The sequence below is a fragment of the Cyprinus carpio genome, unplaced genomic scaffold (assembly GCF_018340385.1).
Source record: "Cyprinus carpio isolate SPL01 unplaced genomic scaffold, ASM1834038v1 S000006696, whole genome shotgun sequence".
Lineage (NCBI taxonomy): Eukaryota > Metazoa > Chordata > Actinopteri > Cypriniformes > Cyprinidae > Cyprinus > Cyprinus carpio.
In genome coordinates this window covers 224,066-246,860 of record NW_024879308.1, presented here as the reverse complement: position 1 = coordinate 246,860, position 22,795 = coordinate 224,066, and the positions used below count along the sequence as shown (strand labels likewise).

General features: G+C 38.3%; 1 protein-coding gene across 3 annotated transcripts in view; it reads right to left on the bottom strand.

Annotated features, from left to right (window-relative positions):
* LOC109101810 (disks large homolog 3-like) overlaps positions 1–22,795 on the bottom strand; it is an 85,862-nt gene that overhangs the window by 51,885 nt on the left and 11,182 nt on the right. The gene's annotated exons all lie outside the window — the stretch shown is intronic.

Sequence of the window (22,795 nt, the reverse complement as noted above, 5' to 3'; positions counted from 1 at the left end):
ACACATAAAACCCCAAAAAATAAAGCAATAAAAACTGCATAATATTTACACGCTTTGAAAGGACAATGACATTATGAAGATGGCTAGAAAACTTATGCATTATACAACCATGAAGACTGGATTCTGTCCATCATGAGTTAACAAGAAAAATCAGAGATCAACATAACTCAAAGGACCAATCAACACACCGAATCAGACTAAATTCTACATGTGCAGGCCAGGTCACTTTTTCAACAGATCTAATGTCAAACAGTCTTATTCCAGCTAACCAACTCTCCTATATTGTTCAAAGTCTTTTTACTGGGTTTGAGCTTTATTTAATAACTCATAACCAAAAGTAAATTACATAATTGACTCTTGCTCATTACTCCATATTCTCAGTGGGACGGTTTGACGAAAGAATGCTCAGAGGATGTAAATTGTATTTAGAGCTGTCAAGCAATCAGCCTTTTCAAAACGACACATCCTGGGAGGTTCATACATTCCACATAATTCATGTCATTAATCACCTTTCCTTTCACTGAACAGTCATAGAAAATACAAAGAGTGCTGCTCTTTTTTCAAGGCTGGTGTAGGGAGGTTCAAAATGTCATGGCAGCCTCACGTCCCCCTGAGGTTAAAGCATAAAAAATTTGGCATGATGTCACTGCTTCAGTGAGGAATTTTCTGTGAATGACCACATACAGTCACTCAACACCCGCTGGCAAAAATGATATTAGAGGTAAGCAGACCTCTATTGCATCATTCTCTCAGGTTCAAACGCTGGGCCTCGCCATCACGAGCTCTGCAGCGATTCTGTTGAGCATATGCAGTCCTTGGATTTGGCTGATTATATAATTGGAATTTTAATGTGGAATATTAATCCACTGAGGGCCACATTCAGTTTTATAAGCTGGCTGATCAGGATACTAGAGCGACTCCAGCAGCCTATTCCAAAGCGCAGCGGACTCTCTCGTGTTACACAAGCGACACTCCTGTACACCAATATACTAAAATAGTGGCAAATTCACAATATAGTGCCGTTCCCAAATATTATTATGGGGGTTAATATGTAACAAGATTATGCTGCAATGTACTAAAGAGCTTACATAAGCGTTCATGAATGTACGTGTATGCGTTTTTGAGTGTGGGGGTCAGGCTTTACCATCATTGTGGGGACACTGAAATAATAAACTTGAAATCACCTACATTTTGGGTACAGTCAAGCATCCCCACAAAGAAAATTACTTAATAAATGTACTGAAATAATGTAAAATAATGCCACAAATAATTCTAGCTGATATCAGATGTTCATGTAGTTGCAAACCACTAATATCTATATATATATATATATATATATATATATCACACACGTTATAATGAACAAAATGAAGAAGAATGTTTATTTTGAGATCTGCTAAAGATTTAATTCAACACTATTAGATTATTATGTTTTAAAATATTTAAATTTAATGACAATGTTTAATGCAGTCTTTAAATGATCATTAAAATGAAGTAATCTAAATGTCAAAAATCAATATGTAAAGTCCCTGCCATGATATAAGTAATTGCTAAATGGCTTTTGGTTTGAGATTGAGTTTGCGTTTTCAGAGACATAAAAAGTGACAATACATCTGGATTACACTTCTTTGTCAAGGATAACACAATAAAGTAACAAGAAATTATTTCCATTGTGATCCTAGACATTAGAAGAAAACAACTGAAAAAAATATATTTTCAATAGTTAACCATCCAAACTGCTGAAAGTGTCTATTTTCCACATGACTAAAGCACTGTAATCCTAAAACACTGTAAATCCGATCTTAAAACTAGTATATCTTGCAATGTATTTGATTCTAGAATTAACTTTCCGCAACACTTTCCAAGCCATATTTACTCCATTTAAATTATTATCCAAAACACAGCCAAGATAATTAACCGATGTTCTGTTTGCTATGACATAACTATTAACTTTGACAGATAAGTCCTTTGCATTATGCAAATTTATAATTTGACCCCAAAAGAATGGATTCTGATTTACCTAATGTAATAAAAGCTTTTTTTCAGTCAGCCATTCCTTCAAGCCTTAACAAGGTCCTCACCTAAATTTCTCCTGAATTCGTTCAGGCCTCCATATCTGCAGCTAAAAGATAACCAGCATCATATAAAACATATTTTTCTCACACATGCAGCCTGAATATCGTTTACATATAAGGCCTAATAGAAACAATAGCGGACCAAGTACGCTACCCTGCAGAACCCCATTAGTCACAATTTTACCATCAGAAAGTATCCCTCCCACTTCATCCAACCCAGTCGCTTTAGACACATTAACTGCTATAAAATATAACAACCTCTTCCACTGAAACTTTTACTAAAAGAAAAAGAAGTTTGCAACACAATTTTTCTTTAATAAAAACCTCTAACAAATTCAGTCCCATACATTGCTTGTATATATACATTCAAATACTTATTATTTTAACATGATTAACAATCAATCACAGTATATTAATCAAACAAGATTAATATAACATCAGACCTAATAGAGCAAATAAGGCCATATGCCTTAACAAACGCTTTAATGGGTGCCTACGTTTTCTTTCTTTTTGTTTTGTTTTCACTCTTCTGTTTCCTGGTATAGCCAACTGCACAAAGTTGTGATGACTAATATAAAATAATAAAGCTTGTTAGGTCTGCAAGACAAAAATACAGCGGAAGCATCTAGTGTGTGCGTTTAGCATCTCTGTGTCTTTGCAACATGTTACAAGTTTCTGTGGGTTTTGCAAGCAAATATATGATAGGTTAGAAATATGCATGTTAAATGCTTTAAAATTACTGCAGTCTTGTTGATCATGTAATTAAATGAATTATTTTCAAATGATGTGATTTTAAATTAACTGTAATAAATGTCTTTCTCCACATTTTACCAAAATTTCTCAAACTGACTGTAATGGATCATGAAAAAAAAAACGTTATATTTTCGAACAAGCATTTTATCTTTAAAATACATTGGCAATCAACCTACATGCATCATGCTCTACCTTTAGCTTCTACCCCGAGCTGTAAATGAATTAAGACAACCCATCCATACAAACTCAAGTGTTTAAATCAACACAGACTTGCTGTCTGCAAAACCATGTAACGGCGGGCCGATAATCCAGCACGTTATCTGTACAGGCTCGGCACAACCCTCCTGTATCTGTGGCCTGAGGCAGCTGGGACTCTCAGATATAAGGGATGTTCTGCTTGATTTGTATCTCTCTGGAGATGAAGAGTGAGTGAGCAAGTCTGTGTGTTGCGTGCCAGCTGATGTATACATGCAAACCATTATCACTCCATTCAGCCAATGTCCAATGAAGCCAATGAAATGTGTTAGAAAACATAACAGCTTCAACCTCTAGAGGGCCAATGATCTGATTAAAAAGCTGGATTACATTAGAATGCCCTGACATGAGTCACTATGCATGCAGCCTGAACACTCTTAATTTGTGAGCCAAATAAGACAATGCTGAATAAACGCTGCATATGAAAAATGAATTAGTGACACTTTCTAATAACATTATTAGTGGTACTCACAAAGGAACACAACACAGAAGCAGTAACCCTACGCAATTAAACTTTGATGCGTAACTCGTCCCACACGCTTACAGCTATGGACATGAATGATGCTACAAATCACGCAGCTGTTTAATGAGGAGATGTGCTATTACTTTTACTAAGCAATCACTTTTTTTCAAAACAATTATCAGCCTGTTGGATGATAAAAGTGATTGTAAAAAAACTTTCAATCAAGCTCTTACAGAATGTACAGTATCAGAATGAACTACAGATAAAACAAGCTTTTTGTGCTGATTTTGAAGGTGCAAGAGTGATAGTATAATTACAGCTGCTTTTTATGCACATCCTTTTAGGGAGAAATGAGACCGAAAAGACTATTTTGCATTACAGCAATGTGCAAAAACATTCTCTGAAAAAAAAAAAAAAAGATGCTATTTTTGTAGGCTGTGAAGAAACTTTTGAGGGGAAAAGGAATGAGAACAAGAACAAAGAAAAAAGAATAGGGAAACACTATGAAAATTGGAAATGTCCAGAAAATGGCTGAAGGGCTACTTAGATAATGCAAGCAATGAGAGATGAAAACACAGAGCATCTCTGCATTCAAGAAAAACTCTTTACTGACAGTCTCATATGAACATTATCTGAGTGGGATGAAAATGCCAGACAGTTTTTCTATTTTTAAAAGCCTCATTTGATGCAACTCAAATATTTTACAATGACAAATGAAAAATTAGGAGCCAAATAAACCATTTAAGTTGGGAAATTACATGCATACATTTTACATTATATTTTTTGTAGTGAATATAAAGTGAAATACTGCTTTTCATGATTTTTCTGTTAAGTTATATAAACTAGGTTTTTTTTCTAGTGGCAAGTTGTGTTCTAATTAACGCTGTCACTCTGGTGAACCTGACTGCATTTGTGCCACATAAATATCTCTCTGTTATCCCCTCAGTTTTGTGAAAGTATTTCAGCTTGTTTGAAAAAAAAAATTGTCAAAGGTGGCTGTATGAAATGTTAAAAGGGAAAGCTGTAATTGCAAGCTATTTCAATGTGATCTTAGCCTTAAACTGAGCTTTTTTTAGTGGTTGCTCCCAAAACAACACATAAAGTTCAACAATCAATCCAACCTTACAATTGGGTATGCAGTAACTATGCTAAAAATTAACCAATTGTATTTTTGTCACATATTTGAATGTTTTCTTTAATTAATCTCACAACACTGCACAGAAATGGTTCTCAGCCCCATTTTAATATGAATAATTATACGATCAACAATTATTAAAAAATGACTCAAAGTTTATTGAGTGAGAATAAATCCTATTGATTAGTAGTGATTCATGAATCTGTTTGACTAGGACGATTCGTACACAAATGGGACCTCATGGGTCATGCTGTGCAGAACGCCACGGCCAGTACTCTAAAGATATAATTAACCAATGCCTCATCACTAAATGAAATTTGATAAAAGGGCATTTCAGCACAAATATAGTTTTCTAATCTGTTCAGTTAATTACACTGTAATAACATCCACCTGCATTTAATGAAAGGCACTAAATGCAAGCAATTCTGTGTATAGAAATATTCTAGGTCTGCAATTGCTGTCCACTCATGAGTGAGTCCACGCAGAGGTAAAAGCCAAAAAGTTCTAAAATTATGAGCGCTGGAAAGCTCAAAAACTCTGTTAAAAGCACCCACAGACTCCCACAACACCAGAGAGAGAGTCAGAGGCTTGTGGATCAGCACTCCTCCAGTATTGATTGTGATGCATGCAAATTCTATGATCTTGTGTGGGTGTTTTAACGCCGGCCGGCGCAAAATGCAGCCACTGGCATTTGAAGCATCACACAGGGAGAGGGGAAGAGTAACAGCACAAAAGAGGGGAATGACTGTGCAAGCTCTCTAAAATTAGGCTCTAAAATTCATTGGGATGGTTAGCCCTTAAACTGAAGCAGCGGGAAGGGCTTTGTGACAATGCTGCTATAGCAAGCGATGCTTGTGCCGTGGCTCTTGTTGGCATGTGTACATGTCTGCCTTCCTTGTCAGGGTGGATGCATCCAGAACTGAATAAGATGAGTAAGCTGACCCGTTATTCTTCTGTTTTCTAGGACAGTCACCAATGCGATCAGCAAAAACAAGAAATGAACAAAGCAGGTGAGCAAACAAATAAACAGCCCTCTCGACTCCCCACCCCACGTGTGGCACAGAGCGGAGCAGGGGGGCTGCGCTCCAACAGGGCTGCCAGCTGAGAGCATATGGCTGACAGACAGTCAATGGCCATGAGCAATACAGTCACTCACATTAACACCCACACAAACGTATTTATATGGGGAAATATCACAATGTGTAAAGCTCACGCAGTGGGTTAGAAACATCCTGCTGCAGGTCAACAGATGACTTGAATCTTACTAATGTGCTTCATTTTTTCATTACAAGATCCAAAGATTAACAGACCAGCAATTTTTCCAATGCTACAAATATCATAAACAAACTCAGAGCTTGATGTAAGAGTGGCCCAATGGCTTGGGAACAGCATTAGACAGTTTTGGGCCAGCTGGGATGTCCACAAATTCCCATTAAAACACAGTCAACTATCTCTTTTTATTTTCTCAGGGACACATCTTTACCCTTTCTTGATGTAATAAAAGCCAACTCTAAAACAGTATGCATAAATATTGCAGTGTGCCTTCTCCTCTGTTTTATAGTGCATTTGCACTGATTTTCTATGCGCTCCTTCATCGTTTTTTTATAGAGTACATTTTGTTTTAGAAACAGGTTTATAAAGGCTTGCGTTTGTGTGTGTGTGTGGCAAATATTTTTGAGTAGGATGATGGACTGATGGATTGCATTCAGCATCCTTAAGCCTTCTGACAACTGAAGTCCTTAAACAGCAGTGAGAAGGCTGTGAAACAACGCACTCTAACAATCACTTACTGAGCAAATGTGGTAGTAGGTTTTTCAGCCTTGTAGATCTCTAGATCAATAAACATAATGCTACAAATGAACTGAGCTACTGTATATGAGTGTGGTCATCTTCCTGTCAAGGCCAGCTGCTTTAATAGCTGCATATGTTGTAGAGTAGAATACTGTGATATAGCAAGTCCTCTCAAAACAGACTGCACAGATAATATCACGGGATTTCTAGGTCAATGCATGCACAGTGAAAAAATCATATTGTGAAGTTCTGCATGTCAGGTAACTGCAGCGTCAGCAAATGAAAATGTTGTCATGAATATGCACAATCATGTCTGTAAAATGTCACTGAATTCAGCTCTCTCTCTCTCGGGAAGCAGGATTTCTAGCCTTCTTGTCGCTATGGTAACACCTAAAGTTAACTGGGTACCTATGCAGTGTTGGGTAGAATCAAACACTGTTCTCCTACAAGACCATGTTTCCATTTGAAGGAACACAGTTTAAAAATGTGGCAAGTCTTGGTTATCTCAGTAACAAATGTGCTATCCTATAATGCAAAAGCATGTGACAATGTCAAGAACTGTCAATGTCAAGAATGTTTTGCCTGTCAAACAAGGATGGGATTTTACTTCATCTGTATACATATCAACAATACAGTTATCGACAATATTAACAACACTTAATGTACTATACTGTATGTATACCTAATAATTGCAAAGTAAATTTTAGAATATTTTCAGATGAGATGCATCCAATAGAATTATACCTTACAATGAAACAGAATGTACCTTATATTAATGGGATTTACAAATATGATATTTAAGATTTATTAAGATAAATCAAGTATGATCACAAAAGCTTGATTTTACAGTAAGCATTTCTAAGCAACAGGGTCTAAGAAAATATATAGTGTGTGTGTGTGTGTGTGTGTGTGTGTGTGTTCTGTGTGTGTGTTCTGTGTGTGTGTTCTGTTGTGTGGTGAAAAAAAAGAGTCTTTACTGAAAACAAAGTATTCCAAAAAAACATAAATACAAAAAAAATAAGAATAAAAAATCTATATATTAATATACATTACACTTTTTTTATTTAATCTTGCAGCATTTTGTCTTTGCATGTGTGGCTTTATATCAAATTCTCAGTTCTCCAGAAGGACATATTATTGGTTTTGGTGGAAAGAGAGTGTCTCATGGGACCAACCCTAAACTGGTCTCGTCTGGAATGGATGAGGTAAGCCTTATCTTCCTCCACAACATAACCCCCACAACCCCCATCCCATTTTCCTCTCTTCAACCCAAAAACCCCACATTACAAATGATAAATCCAATTTGTTAAAAATATCTCACAAACCCAGCCTCCTCTCAGATACATTACTGTCTATGCTGATGTCTCAAACTAGCGATCCATCCGTAAGCACTCACATATGCTAGCCCTGCTCCTCCTGATTTATGACATGCATAATCAACTGAGGAACTTGGCTTACTCTGAGATCACAAGAGCACAGATATCACCTCTGATATAGCAGGGTGCACCATTTAATGAGATGCTTTATGAAAAAAAAAAAAAAAAGAAAGGCTGAATGTATTTCTGCATTCTCTTGCATCGAATGCACTGTGATGCCAGGCTTCATTCTAATAAACTGCAAATACTTGATCAGGATATATTTCTCATAAATTGGCTACATTGGACATCTGCCAGATGAACAATTAAGGCATTGTACTGCACGTAACTTAAATGGATAAATGTGATTCTCAAATGTGCCGTTAATCTTTCGACTGCTAGGAGCATTTACGCAGAATGGGTATACAACAACTTGTTGATAGAAACAATGTTATGTTAAAAACTTAAATTAAATTTTTTATATTCATGAAATACTTCTTATTCTACCTTCAAAGATTCTAAATTTTCGGTATTGCAATTTGGAGAAAGACATAAAGCTAATGGTCATGTCATTGCAGTAGTTTAAATAGTATATAAGCAAATTAACCCAACCACTCTAGTTTATAATCTCCCCCAACTGCAAATGTCCAGGATACTGGATAATGCTGGTTTTGATTGCATATGGCCAACAGTGTAAGCTGACATGCTTCTACACAATGCACTAGTCATTTAATTTAGTGATCTTACAAATAAAATAAGAATTTATAGATGTATTAATAAAAACATAATATATGGGAGCATATGAAAATGATGCTCCACACCGAATCACTAGGCTAAATATTTTTTAAAAGGTTTAAAATAATAATTGTACCTACATTTTTAGTTATGTGGTTTGTGTCTTTACAGAATGCTGCTTATGCAATGTGGGAAAAAAACTAATTCTACATAGGATAATAAAATGAGTAGCATTTTAAATACAGTGTCCATATGATCAGATTAACACAGTACCCAAGTTAGGACAATTACAAGCAACAGGACTAACAAAAACAATGTGTCATTTGCTCCAGGAAATAATAACATATTAAATGCATGTTGCTCATTAATAGTATTCACCACTTAACTCATGTAATGACGCAAGTGTAAGAGCTATTAAATATCCATTTTTAATTCTTCAATCATTTTTTATCCAATAAAATATTGCATGTAGTAGACAATAAAAATCACATACAAAAATAAAAATAAAATAATTACCCTGCTATTTAATATAAATATGCAGCATTAACATGATTTATTTGTTAAGTTTCATTTCTCTGGAGGACTGAGGAAGATAATGATCTATGAATCATCTATAGTAATGGTTGATCTTATGAATGAGACAATGAGAAGCTAAAAAACAGCATCAATTCCCCTTTCCCTTTCTCTAATTGTAATGCAGCCAGAAGACATACATGTCACATTCATTTCAAACATCGCTTGCATCATCATTTCAGCCTGGTCCAAATGTTTTGTGCAGCTAAAAGGATGGGTTCACAAAAAAAAACAAAAAACAAATGCACCTTCTTGATATGATGCAGACGCTTCATCTCTAAGATGGAGGCTGTCCTGTACCGCAGCTGGGGGTAAAGGCGAGGACATCTGATGACTGAAGTCTCTCTTAAAATCTGCTCCGTTCATTCCCACAGATTTCAAGTACACTTCAACATATGTGATTGCATGCAGTTCCTGAGCACATGTACACTGACAGACAGGAAACTGAGCGTGGACATGGACTGTAATTTCGTATTTAGTCCCATCAAGAAGTTATTATTGATATAAAGAAAGTAGAAGAAAAACAGGTTAATCGATTACTTTGTGAGGGAAAAAGCTTTAGCAGAATAACAGAAAAGCATCCAGCAACTATCAAGAACAGTACATATGCATGACCTCCTGATCTTCGTTAACTTACATCAGGCACATATATTAAAAAAGTATTCTTGTTAAAAAATATTAAAATGGTGGGTTAAATGTTGTAAAGGCCATTTGTTTATTTAACACTAATCATAAACTATTAGATTGTGCCATAAAAAGCACAAAATAATAAATTGGTGCCTAGAGACAGATGTTTCATTCTGAAGATACCCAGGCCTTTCAAAACACATGTCCCTTATTAATTTGATGAAGAAATGTTGTCATTCACCTACAGATGACCATGTCTTTTGAGACCACCCCAATCTTATCTTGAAATCAGATTGGGGGGCAGTGGTGGGTGTGGCCTAATGGTTAGAGAGTCTGAGTTGTAACCCAAAGGTTGTGGGTTTGAGTCTCAATAACGGGGATTTGTAGGTGGGGGGAGTGAAGGTACAGTGCGTCTTCCCACCTTCAATACCACGACTGATGAGCCCTTGAGCAAGGCAGCGAACCCTCAGCTGCCACAGCAAAAAAATGGCTGCCACTGCTCTGGGTGTGTGTTCACTACTTACTGCTCTGTGTGTGCACTTGGATGGGTTAAATGCAGAGCACAAATTCTGAGTATGGGACACCAAACTTGGCTACACATCATGTCACTTTAAAATAAACCCAATTATTAATTATTGGTCAGACTGTGCATGATTAACAATTGCACAGTATTTTAAAGAAAAAAATGCTTGTTTCTCAAAAATTTTAAACCACTCTTGCATAATCATCTGGCTCCATTCTGTTAATGGTCACTTGTCCCAATCCAATCAAATCAGATGAATAAAATTAACTATAGATGAACAAAAATAAGTCTTGCCGTAATTGTTTTCTCATTCAGTATCCAGTTTCACTTAGAAAATACATCAAGTGGGTTGCAAAAACTGATGTAAATGTTGATTTTTCTCACAGCGTTTCAAATTATTATGCAAGTGATATATCATAGGATTTTGGTACAATAAAGAGTCAGCTTTTGTTTGTGTGTTTTTTTGTTTCACATCTTTTTAAGATAACTTGTATCAATCTCCAGACAGGTTTGTTCAATAGTTTTAAAGCCTTCTTCTTCTTCTTAGGTAAAAGGGAAACCCTTCTTGAAGAGGTTGTGTTCCAAATTATTAAATATGTCACAGTTCTCATGAAAATATGGAGGAGGAAAGAAAGATCTTTCTGAAGATGAAAAGTATAAAAAAAAAAATGGCAACAAAACAAAACAATATTCATTGAAAAGCTAAAAGAAATTACGGAACTGTTAAAAGATTTGTGATGACTTAGAGCACATAAGATCTTGGTCAGATGAAGAGTTTATTAAGGAAAGTTTCTGTCAAACAAATGAACTGTATTGCAATGTCAGCTGTAAAAAAGCCACTGCTGATCAGCAGACAGGTGTTTGAAGCTACTGGAGTCTCAAGATCCTCTCCATGCAGACTGACAGTTGTGTGTAAAGCTGCGTCTCAGTCAAACGTGCTAACCAAACCTCACAAAGAGAAACCTGCACAGTGGCTGTAGAAAACACATGAAGACTTGTTTTTAAAAAGTAGTTTTATTCACGTATTGAATGCTGCAATACAATGGATGGTCCAGATAAATGGATTTGATAGTTGATGAATGGCCATCCTATTTCCAATAAGACAACAACATCAGCAAGGGGAGGACGGTGGGGGATGATTTGGGTTGGAATATGGGGGAAGTGAGATGTAAGGTTCATTTTAGGGTTTCAAAATTACTCTGAAAGATATGTGGAGTTTTTATAACTGAACATTTTCTGCTGTGTGTATAAAATGAAGAATAGTGCTCTCGGAAATAAAAGAATTTTCATGCAGGATAACACACTATCCCATGGCGGCATAAATACCATGGTGCAAAACAGTTTGAAAATGTGTTTCTACAGCCACTGTGCAGGTTTCTCTTTGTGAAGTTTGACTGAAACGCAGCTTTACACACAACTGTCAGTCTGTATGGAGAGGATCTTGATTCAAACACCTGTCTGCTGCTCAGCAGTGGCTTTTTTACAGCTGGCATTACAATACAGTTCATTTGTTTGACAGAAACTTTCCTTAATAAATCTTAGTACTGACCAAGATCTTCTGTGCTCTAAGTCACTCACAAATCTTTTATCAGTTCAGTAATTGTCTATTAGCTTTGCCGAAAATATTGTTTGTTTTGATGCCTTTTGCAAGACAAATTGCGTTTTTTTCATACTTTTCACTTCAGAAAGATCTTCCTCGCCCATATTTCATGAGAAATGTGACTTGCTTAAGAATTTGGAACAACCTCGTTTAAGTAGGGTTTACCATTGACCTAAAAAAGACCTGGCAAACTTGAACAAACCACCCGTCTGAGATTGATACCAGTTACCTAAAAAGATGTGGAAAAACCAACACAAACAAAAATCTGACTCTTTATTGTACCAAAATCCTATTGAGATATCACTTGCATAATAAAAAAATTTGGAATGCGTTGTAAAATGGCATAAACAAATGGCGAATAGGCAATACTGCTTTAAAGCGCACTGTGTGATATTTTTAACATTTAAATACATTCTTCAAAAATACAGGCACTGGGGGGCTATTAAAGGGTTAAAAACTAAAAACTGCAGCGCTTTCAAATTCAACATATTTGTATTGTTTAGGGGGGATGCTGGTGTTTGGTTTCCCAATGGAATACATGTTAAAAGACATTATTTTCTGGTTGGTGATGCTGGTGGTGTAGAAACTACACACACTTCTCCATTAAAACACAACACAGAGCTGAAGGCGATGGGGTGATGCAATTTGGCCACAATAACACTGCGCGGAAAAAACTGATCTTTTGATTTGCCACAAAACGAATGAGAATCTTCTACATAATTTCCCCCGCAATGAATGTAATGTTTTTCTGCAGATATGAATGTGTGCATATATTATATGCACTGAGAGCGCTAGAAAACCAATAATTGTGGCCTCACAGAAAGTAGGGGCAAATGCTTAGCACACAAATACACAGCTTCTCTCTCAAAAGCGTCGTCGCCAAACAACTGCCCTTCTCTTATGTTACCCCACTTCTGTTTACCTCAAACCCGCATGTCTTTATTGGCGGATTTCTCTCTTTTCCACATTGGCATTTTCACTTCTAGGACCAGCACTTTCTGAGGAGATAAGAACGGAGTCGTTTTGTGTTGATTGCCAATCCTCCTCCCCCCCCGCAAATGAGGGACCTTTTATCTGCCCCATTTTTACTGCTCAACCCTCATCCTAAGCTGAAATTCATTCAAATGTACCCCAGAAGCGATAGCCTTCGCAAATGAAACACATCCACAAGGCCTTCAAAAGATAACTAAATCCTCTTTAATAATCTTGACAGGCAACAGTTCTAGCCAGAAGAGGATAAACCATCAGGATGATCCATGGTCTCCTCCTCCACAATACAAGAAGCTTTAATAGTGTCCATTGTTCTATATACCTCTGTTAAACAAATTTTCCTTCTCATTAATTAAACATACACTCCCATCAATATGCCCTAGGAGTGCTCGTGCCTATCAGGGATTGCATTTGGTGCACAGGAGAAGATATATGCTGATTTATTTCACCTCTCTGGGATGCCATACATCAAAAGGAGAAGGAGAATTTTCACAGAAACAGAGAATAAACAGGAAATGTCACATCTTAAAAACGGTTTGTTTATTCGGTTTACACACAGCAAATGCTGCCAAGAACAAATGCATAATTCATGATTAAAAAAAAAAAGCAAATGAGTGAAAAAACCGCACTGCTTTTGACTGATGCCTCTCCCATCCTCTGAACGGAGGCAGAATTAGTCAGTCGCCACCTGCCATCACGCCTTCCCTCCCCTGCGCTTGGTGAAATTTCACCCCTCGCTGCCACCGAGATCTCACCCTCCATTTCTCTGCGTCTCTGCTGCTCTCACGCTTCTGCGTTCCTCTCTCCGCTCAGGTCCATGCACAAATACCATAAAAAACCTGTTTCACGATCACAACGCACCCCCACACCGTAGACATGCACACACACTAAAGCCATAGAACATGTATGCGGCGCTTGTTCTCACATGAGAGCCTGCTTCCCTCCATTTTTATACATTCGGAGCAAAAGCCCTCCCCCCAACCCCTGCTGCCACTTTACACACATACACCTCACTTAATTTAACAGCTTCTGCTCCCTGCACTTGTGTTTGAATATGACGTTACAAAATGTTGCTAAGAAAACAGATCACGGACAAGAAGTGTAGTTTTATGAAAATGTAAATATGAAGTTGTATCTCAATCAGTGAACTAGAACAACAGACTGGAAATTAATAAGAAATGCACACACCCACAGAGCCATAAAAGCATCACATTTTCACCCGTCATACAAATCTAGAATCCATTACTTGCTTGACATTAGATTTGATCATGTATTTTGCCAAGTCAAGCTGTGCTGGCCAGATCAACTGCCACCTCCTTGCATTAAATTGAGGAGGAGCTACATGCACTTGTTGCGTGGGGCTCACAGAGCTGCGGCCCTGTCAATCCTTGTCATGAATGAGAGTTTTAGATAAGTATGTACGTAGGGTATTGATGAACCATAAAAGCACTGGTGGGAGCTGTTAATACTTGAAGATTTTAAACTCCTGTCTCTGGCAAGGAATCAATCTTGACGAGCATACTGTAAGAATTACAGCACCTGCAGTATGAAAGGATCAGCACTGGATGAATCCCATTAAAAAGTGAATGGCATCTTCTAGAAGCCACAGGGGAGCTTCTGATTCTGTTTTTCAGTTTTCAACCCTATCGCCCACATTTACACCAACTTTAGGCCTACCACCTTGCTGGCCTTACTCTCAAAGCCCCCAGCGGTGGCAGAAAATCGGCATTTACCCCTGGATCGTACCCGTCCCGGTTGGAACAGGTGGCACCTCGGGCCACCAGCCTCCTTGGCCCTCACCTGATTTATGGGCCATGCACCTTGGGGGCACCCTTGGAATTGGTGCTCTTGCGGGTTTGGGACCTCAGTGACCCCCAGCTGACCCATCATTTTTTCCTTTACTTAACTTCCCAGTGTACCCCCGTTCCACCCATTCCCCCTCCATCCGCCTGAGGTCTGTGGGCGGGGGGTAAGTGTCTGGCCACCCTCCATAGGCCAGGCCGGGTATCCGTAGGGTATCGGGCTGCCAGTCTCCATATGCCGGGGACGTCTCATACTGCGCAGATCGGCGGCCATGGCGCGGGTCACTTCATAGCATTCTGGCCACTTCTGCACGCAGTGGGGATGTTTGTGCATGCCTGGCTTGTTCACTTTGCACGGGGCTAGCCTGGTGCCTCTTTCTCTTTCTATCTCACTGCTGCTGCCTGCTGCACTGCTCAGTCATCAAAAACGCAGCAGCGCAGTGCAGCTCGGTGTACTCACGAACGGCAGACACAACGAATGCGCAGGAACTCTTCACGAACCCTGTTCTCCTCCTCTTGTTCCTCCCGAATCGAGAAAAAGATGTGATGAGTACGGTAGCAACAGGGCGTGACATGAAAAATAGAAAAAGCTTGGTACAGTCTTCCTCAGGTCGCGATGCAAAAAGTTTGGAAAAATAATGCTGAAACATAGTGGTGTATGATCTCGGAATCAGAGACCAGCCCCGATGGTCGAGTTTCACCCTTCTTGCTTCCTGTTGGTTCATCACGTGATAACTATATAAATTTCATCAGATTAATTATTCATTTGTTAATATATGTATATATTTACACCCACACACAAATACATATAAAATATAGTGATAATAAACAGCCAAGCACAAATACATTATATACAGGTATATACGTATACATATATATTTCTATAAATATTAATATGTCGTGTGTACAAATATATATTATATTATATATATATATATATAAGCCTAATATATAGATTATATAAACAATTTCTATATATAGAAATGATATCCGTGATCAAATCTTCCTCTGTATGTCTCTGCTTGCCAGATGTCTTTCCTTCTGCGTTTCCTCCTGCTTTTGGGAAGGCAGCGTTTTCTTGCTTCTTTCTGTCACTCTTTTCCCAGCCTGCAGAGAGCAGAGAAGAGACTATGAGCCGGTGGATTGACTCTCTGCAGCCTGCATGCCCTAGATGTGGATTATACGGAGGGATGCAAGCAAGCGAGAGAGAGGGAGGGAGAGAGAGAGAAAAAGGGAGATGCGTAGCAGCATCCCTCCAGCACCTCAGCCCTGACAGCTACAGCCAATCAACTCAGCCAGCACAGCCATCAGCAAGGGGGGGGCAGCAACCCCACACAGGACTGACTGCTTCAGTGACTGCTCGCTAAAGGCCAGCGCACCTGAAAATCAGGCAGCACACAGAGCCCGAATGGAGAATGCAGGGGAGTGTTTTATTCAGCTCCATGGCTTCACTGTAAGAAAGACTGTAGACCTACCTTGAGGGTTTATACTAGAGATGGAAACCATACGGGGGCTATGGATGACCATGTTTTAATCTGTTTGTGTACTACAGTAGGTTCAAATTGTGAAGCTATTTCGGGAAAAAACGAAACTATACAATTTGTAGACACTACAAAAACTAGCTATGAAAAAAAGTAAAACACTTGATGATAAAATTCCAAGAAAAAGTGTGTCTTTAATGTGCAAGTGATTCAGTTTGTGACTTTTAAAAGTAAAACATATACTCTTTGACTGGTTTAAAGTGGCCCCATTATGCCATTTCGAATATTGCTTTTTCATGCAATGTGGTAATGTAGTTGCAATGTGAATGTAAACAATCTGCAAAGCCGAAAGTGCACGATAATAAAGTTTATTGTATCCCCAAAGAAAGAATTGACTCTGAACAGCCTAAACAGATCTTCAGTAATTCGGAATCCCATTCCCGTGCGGGCTACACGTCATGGGGTAAACACATTTTGCATAAAATGCCCACCTATGTGCTCCGTTGGCCAGCCACGAACAAACTTGAACCCACCCGTCAAAACACTGTAGCGCGATTCACAAAATATACAATGAATCACAACCTGTAAAGTATGATAATCAACGCGCGATTCACAAAATATACAATGAATCACAACCTGTAAAGTATGATAATAACTCCAGTAGTAACTCAAGCAGTAACTCCAATCTTGTTTTGTGTTCCAGTCATTTTAACTGCGTTCTCTAATCTCGGGGAGTTCAACACTCAAAAAAATGACTCTTTGGCTGAACATGATTCAACCAGGGACAGTGGGTTCCACGTGTTTGTATCATGTTATTTGGACATGAGATTAAATCAATTTATTAGGACAGGTGTAATTTTAGTTGAGTTTACTCAGTTTTTGCTTTAGTTCATTCATCTACATGAAATATCTGAGTAAAGATAATATGTTTACATCATGTAGAACCACTGTCCATGCAAGTTCATCAAAGTGTTATAATAACATATTAGCAAGTAAGATATAACTTTTCTTTAAACAAATGATGTCGGTTGTTGGCAGTTTACGGATGGTATTTTGTGTACATCACTTGCACTCCCATGGAAGTTGCTTTTTTTTAATGATAGTATTTTAGACTTTTTTTAAGCAGCTCCTCAACCCAGCACACGCTCCACACTTCACCACAATGGTAACTAGTACAAAATACACTAATAGAAAGTCCCACATAAAAATGCCCACATAACAGAGCATTTGACATGGAAAAAGTCTCCCTATTATCTCATTTTACAAAAAATAAATGCATAAAATGACACTTTATTTCAGCAATTTTCTCTCCCCATATGCCCAGTCCAGTGAAAAACATGATGGGAATTGTAAAACTTATTTTTTGAGGTACTTGACTGAAACAGCATCATTTCACAATTAAAATATTGAGTTATATTGTGCCAAAAGTAACCATTTCAGGTCAGTTTAATAGATACAGTCATGTTTGAATGACAAACCTGATACATGGTGTTAAATCAAAATGAATTGTTTAAATAAAGTGAACAGCATCAAAAAATAATTTTTTGAGTGAACGCAGGATTTGCAAAATGCTTGCTCTTGAAAGATGGCTCAGTACCCAATTTATTTGAGCCAGCTGCTCCTCTGAATCACAACCTGTAAGTATAATAAATAATAGATGTTTACATTTTCTATCGAGCATTCAAAATACGGAACTATGGCAATGGGCACACTGTTTCCGATACGCACCGTATGCGGTAGACCAATCACAACAGACTAGGCCATCTGACCAATCAGAGCAGAGTATGCTCACGGAAAGGCTCAGTAAAGTAAGAAATAATCAATGTAATCAAATTTATTCATTAAATTAAACTGCATCGTTTTGAGAAAGTTCCACAAATAACAGGCTTGAGTTGCACAATTTCTTGTTATTTCTTTTTATTTAAGGGAAGACATTACTGAATTTATTGACATCTGTAGATGTAAATCTACATAACTAAAGGCAATACTTCCACAGCACTAAAAAATCCATGTTAATTTGATTACAACAAGTGTGACCCAAGCGACTCTACTGAGAGCTTTGACAGGATTACTTAAACTGAAATGCCATAATTTTGTAGCTGAATCTAAACAGATGTTGGCCTGTTAGACTGTAATACTATTACAAATATAATAGAGCATAAATATTAGAAATCAACTGAGTGTTTACTGATGTGAGTATATGCATGCATGAACATATGTGTGTTTCTCTGTTTATGCATGTGTGAATTCACTTGTTTTTGTGGCTGAGTCAGTTCTAATAGGCATTGCACACTATTCTATTCAGACCCCACCAGGAGGCACAAACAGCAGGCTCAGCCACACTTAATTATATGCAACGGTAACTCACTTCATTACCACAATATACTTATCCGGCAAACTTTCCAATTTCCAGGAGAAAGGCCAATCAGAGATAAGAATGGTGCGAGTAGTCACAAAGAAACAATACCAATGCCAACAGGGAGTGTACGGGTGGTGCTTGGTGGCTGAAAGAAAAAAGGCAATGCAAGCATATTTATCACAGCACACATGACTGGGCTCATGCTACGACCACCCTGTTCCCTCTGCTCCCCTTGTCTATACAGCACATTCTCATAAAGGATGCAGACTTCCATAGTCTCCACAGAGGTAGCTGGCCAAGAATGAAAAGGGAAAGGGGAAGGCAGGGAAGTAGAGCGTGCTTATGTGCATGCATTACATGCCTGAATTATGTCATGTGTTTGTGTTGGTATCTTCCAGAGTGTGAGTGCATGTGGGCTTTTCTAGTACCTCTAGGAAAAAATGCTGCTCCATGAAGAATTACATAATATCAAATCTTTAAAAAAAATGAGTCACTGCCAATCAATGGCCAAGTGTGTTAATATTAGCTAGAATATCAGTACACAGAAATTTTCCTGAGAAATTAAAAACAAGATGCTCAAGTTCAGGACCTTGCACCACATCCGCAGCCAAAATAGCTTATAGTTTAATGCATGTAAAGGGGCCATGTGTTGCAAGTAACAATTAAGCACCTTTTAAATCTCATCTAAGATGTTCTTGCTAAAATTATTACATATGCAAATGTAAATCCAGTGCAAAACCATGAAATATGCATACAAAACTGTATTCGTTTCTGCAGCCTTATTCTTTCTTGCAGATGACCACATAGAGGGAAACTGTGTGATGTCGAGACAGATGCATCCTTCCAGACTTAAACCTTAAACTTCTTGTCGAGGGACAGATCTTGCAGAAAAAAAGTACTACAGATGGATGGTTAAAAAAAAGAGAGACAATTTACGAATGCACCTTCTATCTACTTGAAGGGTTAGTCTGCTCTTTGACTAAGAAAAAAATCAGAGTATTCATAGTTTAAAAAAAATATTTGCATATATTATAGGTAGTATTACTCACTGCACGAATTCCTGGAGAATGAAAACCAACCTCTGACCCACTCTTGAAAAAATCGTTAGGGAGCCTATTGTTGATTTATGAAATAATTGAGAATGATTTTGTTATGGTTTTACAAAGGGATGTAGATTCTACTTCATGACACACAGCATATCTCATATCTGACAGCCTCATTTTCAGTTTCTGGATTCCCGCATTACATAAACCCCCCCAGCCGGACTCACAACCCCCACATACTCTCGCACATCGAAGGTATCTATAGAAAATTTCTGGAATTTCTGTGCATTCTCATAGCAGCCCATGTGACTGCACTCTTGTCACCTGACAGGACGTATGTCCATATAAGGCAAGATGAGACACAGGCATTCTTAAAGGGGCAGTAACATTCTTGAAGGTTTCCTTTGAATGAACCGCAAAGAATTCCTGTAGGAAAAAGGTGCAGAGCAGCCTTTGAAAGACTGATCATAGTCAGGAGAATTTCTTAGTAAATAGGCAACATAAACATGATACAATAATTATTAATACATGACATAAATGCAAATACATTTTGAATTGCAATGAATGTGCACGGCTTTGAGGCACTGCATGCTGCAAGGCCAAGAAAGGGTTTTGGGTTTTCACCTAAACACTCATAACTCATTGAGTCGTTGCTCCTCCACATTGACACAATAAACTAAAAGTGCCTGTGAAGGCTGTGACTCCTATTAATAGGCCTGGTGACAGAAAACAGCTGCTGCACCAAACATCGCACATCCGACTGACAGCGTAATGATAAGGGAAATGAGAAGAAAGAGAGTGAGAGGAAAAGAGAGAAAAGGAATATGAGATGCTTGTGAAATCACTGGAGAACTGAGAGGTCTTGAAGAGAAAAAAGGGTCTGATAAGGGCCACGCACACTGTGAGAGTGACAGCTGCATTTAAATGCAGGAATGAATCCCTAAATTATCGTTCTCTGAGGCTACGTTCACAGAAACAGTGTTGAATTGTCCTGTTCACACAATAGGAGTGGATCGGATAATGTCTGTATGAACAAATAATATAAACTAAAATCAAACCCCTTTTCATTGCTCATGACAGCCATAATTAATGCCTGTAAACCATAGCAACGGTTATATATGCAATATATGTGCTGCAAGTTTCAGAGTGAAGTGTGGCACTGTGTTCTTTTACACGTGAGCAAACTTGAGATCTGGTTTTTTTTCAGTTTCTCAGAGTGGCTCGGTTCACAGTAAATGCTGCTCCAGACAATTTACCACAATTGCTTGTAACATGCATTTGGGAACACAATATGCATCAAAAATCTTGCACCAAGTTATGGGCTCCCTGTGGTTTTCCGCCAAAATGAAAAGTTTAATAGTTTAATGACTGAAAATGAAGATATTAGTAGACTACTGAAATTGTATGGTTGTACTGTAAAATAAAAAATAATTATTATTTATTAGCATTATTACTATTTTTATTATTATTATGTTGTTTAACATTTTGTACTTAGTAGAAAAAAAATATTATAATTATTTTTTTTTATTCAATATTATTATTGGTGTTAGTAATAGCGGTAGTATGTTATAGTCACATTAACATCTCACAAATCTTGGGCCAAATTTTGCAACCCTGCAAAGAAGTACAGGTTTTATTATTTTTTATATAACAATTTTTTTTTTCAGAAAAATCACAATTTCGCAAAGTGTGGTTTCCAATTTAGTTTATCCAAACTGTGTGTGAACTATATTTAGTGCTCTGATGTGTCTTTAAATACTTCATCAACTATTCATTGTTCAGTTTGTGTCTCACTACTTTGTTCAAAGTGAATTTGGTCATACACTGTGGTTGTCACTCACCTAAACAAGCTGTATGTGTTCAAAACAGGATTACGCTCTCAGAACAGGAGCAACGTCCATATTTAGCTGTAGTGTGTACATGGTAAGGTGTTGTAGTAGTAGAAGAAGAAGAGGGATGAGTAAAAGAATCGTGCATGGGCCTGGAGAGAAGAATAAACAGAAAAGAGCAAAAGTAAAATGTAGTAAAGCGGAAACGCAACAATGAGAAAGATATGACTGTACTGAAAATGACTCTGGGGGAGGGGAGGGGGGGGGTAACTCAAAATGTTTGCTGATGAACAACTGGGAGTGAGAAAGCCTGATCATAGAGAGGGTTCTGAATGCAGAGAGTGATTCTTTTGTGTTGCCAAATACATATTTAGATTGGTAATTCTGCATCATCTCACATTCAACCATCTCAAGCATCACATAAACACCCTGTCGGAAGCCACGCACATATTTTTGCCATGTTATGTGGCTGAACGCATATGAGAGCTGCAGAAAAGATGCAACAGAGACAGGAAAACAGCGACAGAGAGAGCAGAAAGCGAGAGAGGCAGCCAGGTCTGTAGGGACGCAAGTAGGGGGAGGAATTTGGTTTCCATGGCAACATGCGGAAGGCTGAGCTCTAGGTGTCCGTTCCAGCTCTAACTGCGTTGCACTGCACCGGCCCTCACCTCGCCTCGCTCCCCCCATCCTCCCCCACTCCCATTCCCTCTGCAGCTCTCTCTTCATCGCTCCCTTCCACCTAATACCCTTCCTAATGTGTGGAAGACACGACAACACATTCAGCACAGCATCAGCCAGCCCTGCTGTCAACAGAACGCTGCTGCCTTGCAAAGAGTCTGCGCTTTGATGTAGACAATGGAGGCTCTCTGTTCTCAACGCAGTGGTCCCCACGCTCTTCAGCCAGGACCCGAGACCACACCCACGCTGCCATCTCCTCCTCACGCCCCCATCCCTCATGCTAGATCCTCGCTCATCTGAAACGCCAGCGCCCGCAGGCACTGTGCCGCCACATGCCGCTGGGGGGTGCTGTGATTGGGAGGACGTGAAAATGAGAGCTGCAATGATATAGTAGGACCTTACTGTTGTGCCTGTGCTCAGAGTATTACTGAAAGACTGGGTGATTACAGTGGCATCGTGGCATATTTCTTCCTGTTTAAGCTACACTGCAGCCTAGCTTCAATTTTACATATGTGAACTGCAACCATCCATATGTATTCACTAATATGAATGTAGTATCATGAAAACCTCTCTAAATCAGCTTGTGATCAAAATCTAACCAGTGGAAATGTGTTTTATGATTACATCATAATCAAATGTATAAAATTCCATAACATAGAGCCCAACAATAAGGATTTACACAAAATTTCTATTCGCCATCCTGATATTTTAACTGGCCCAGATTTTTT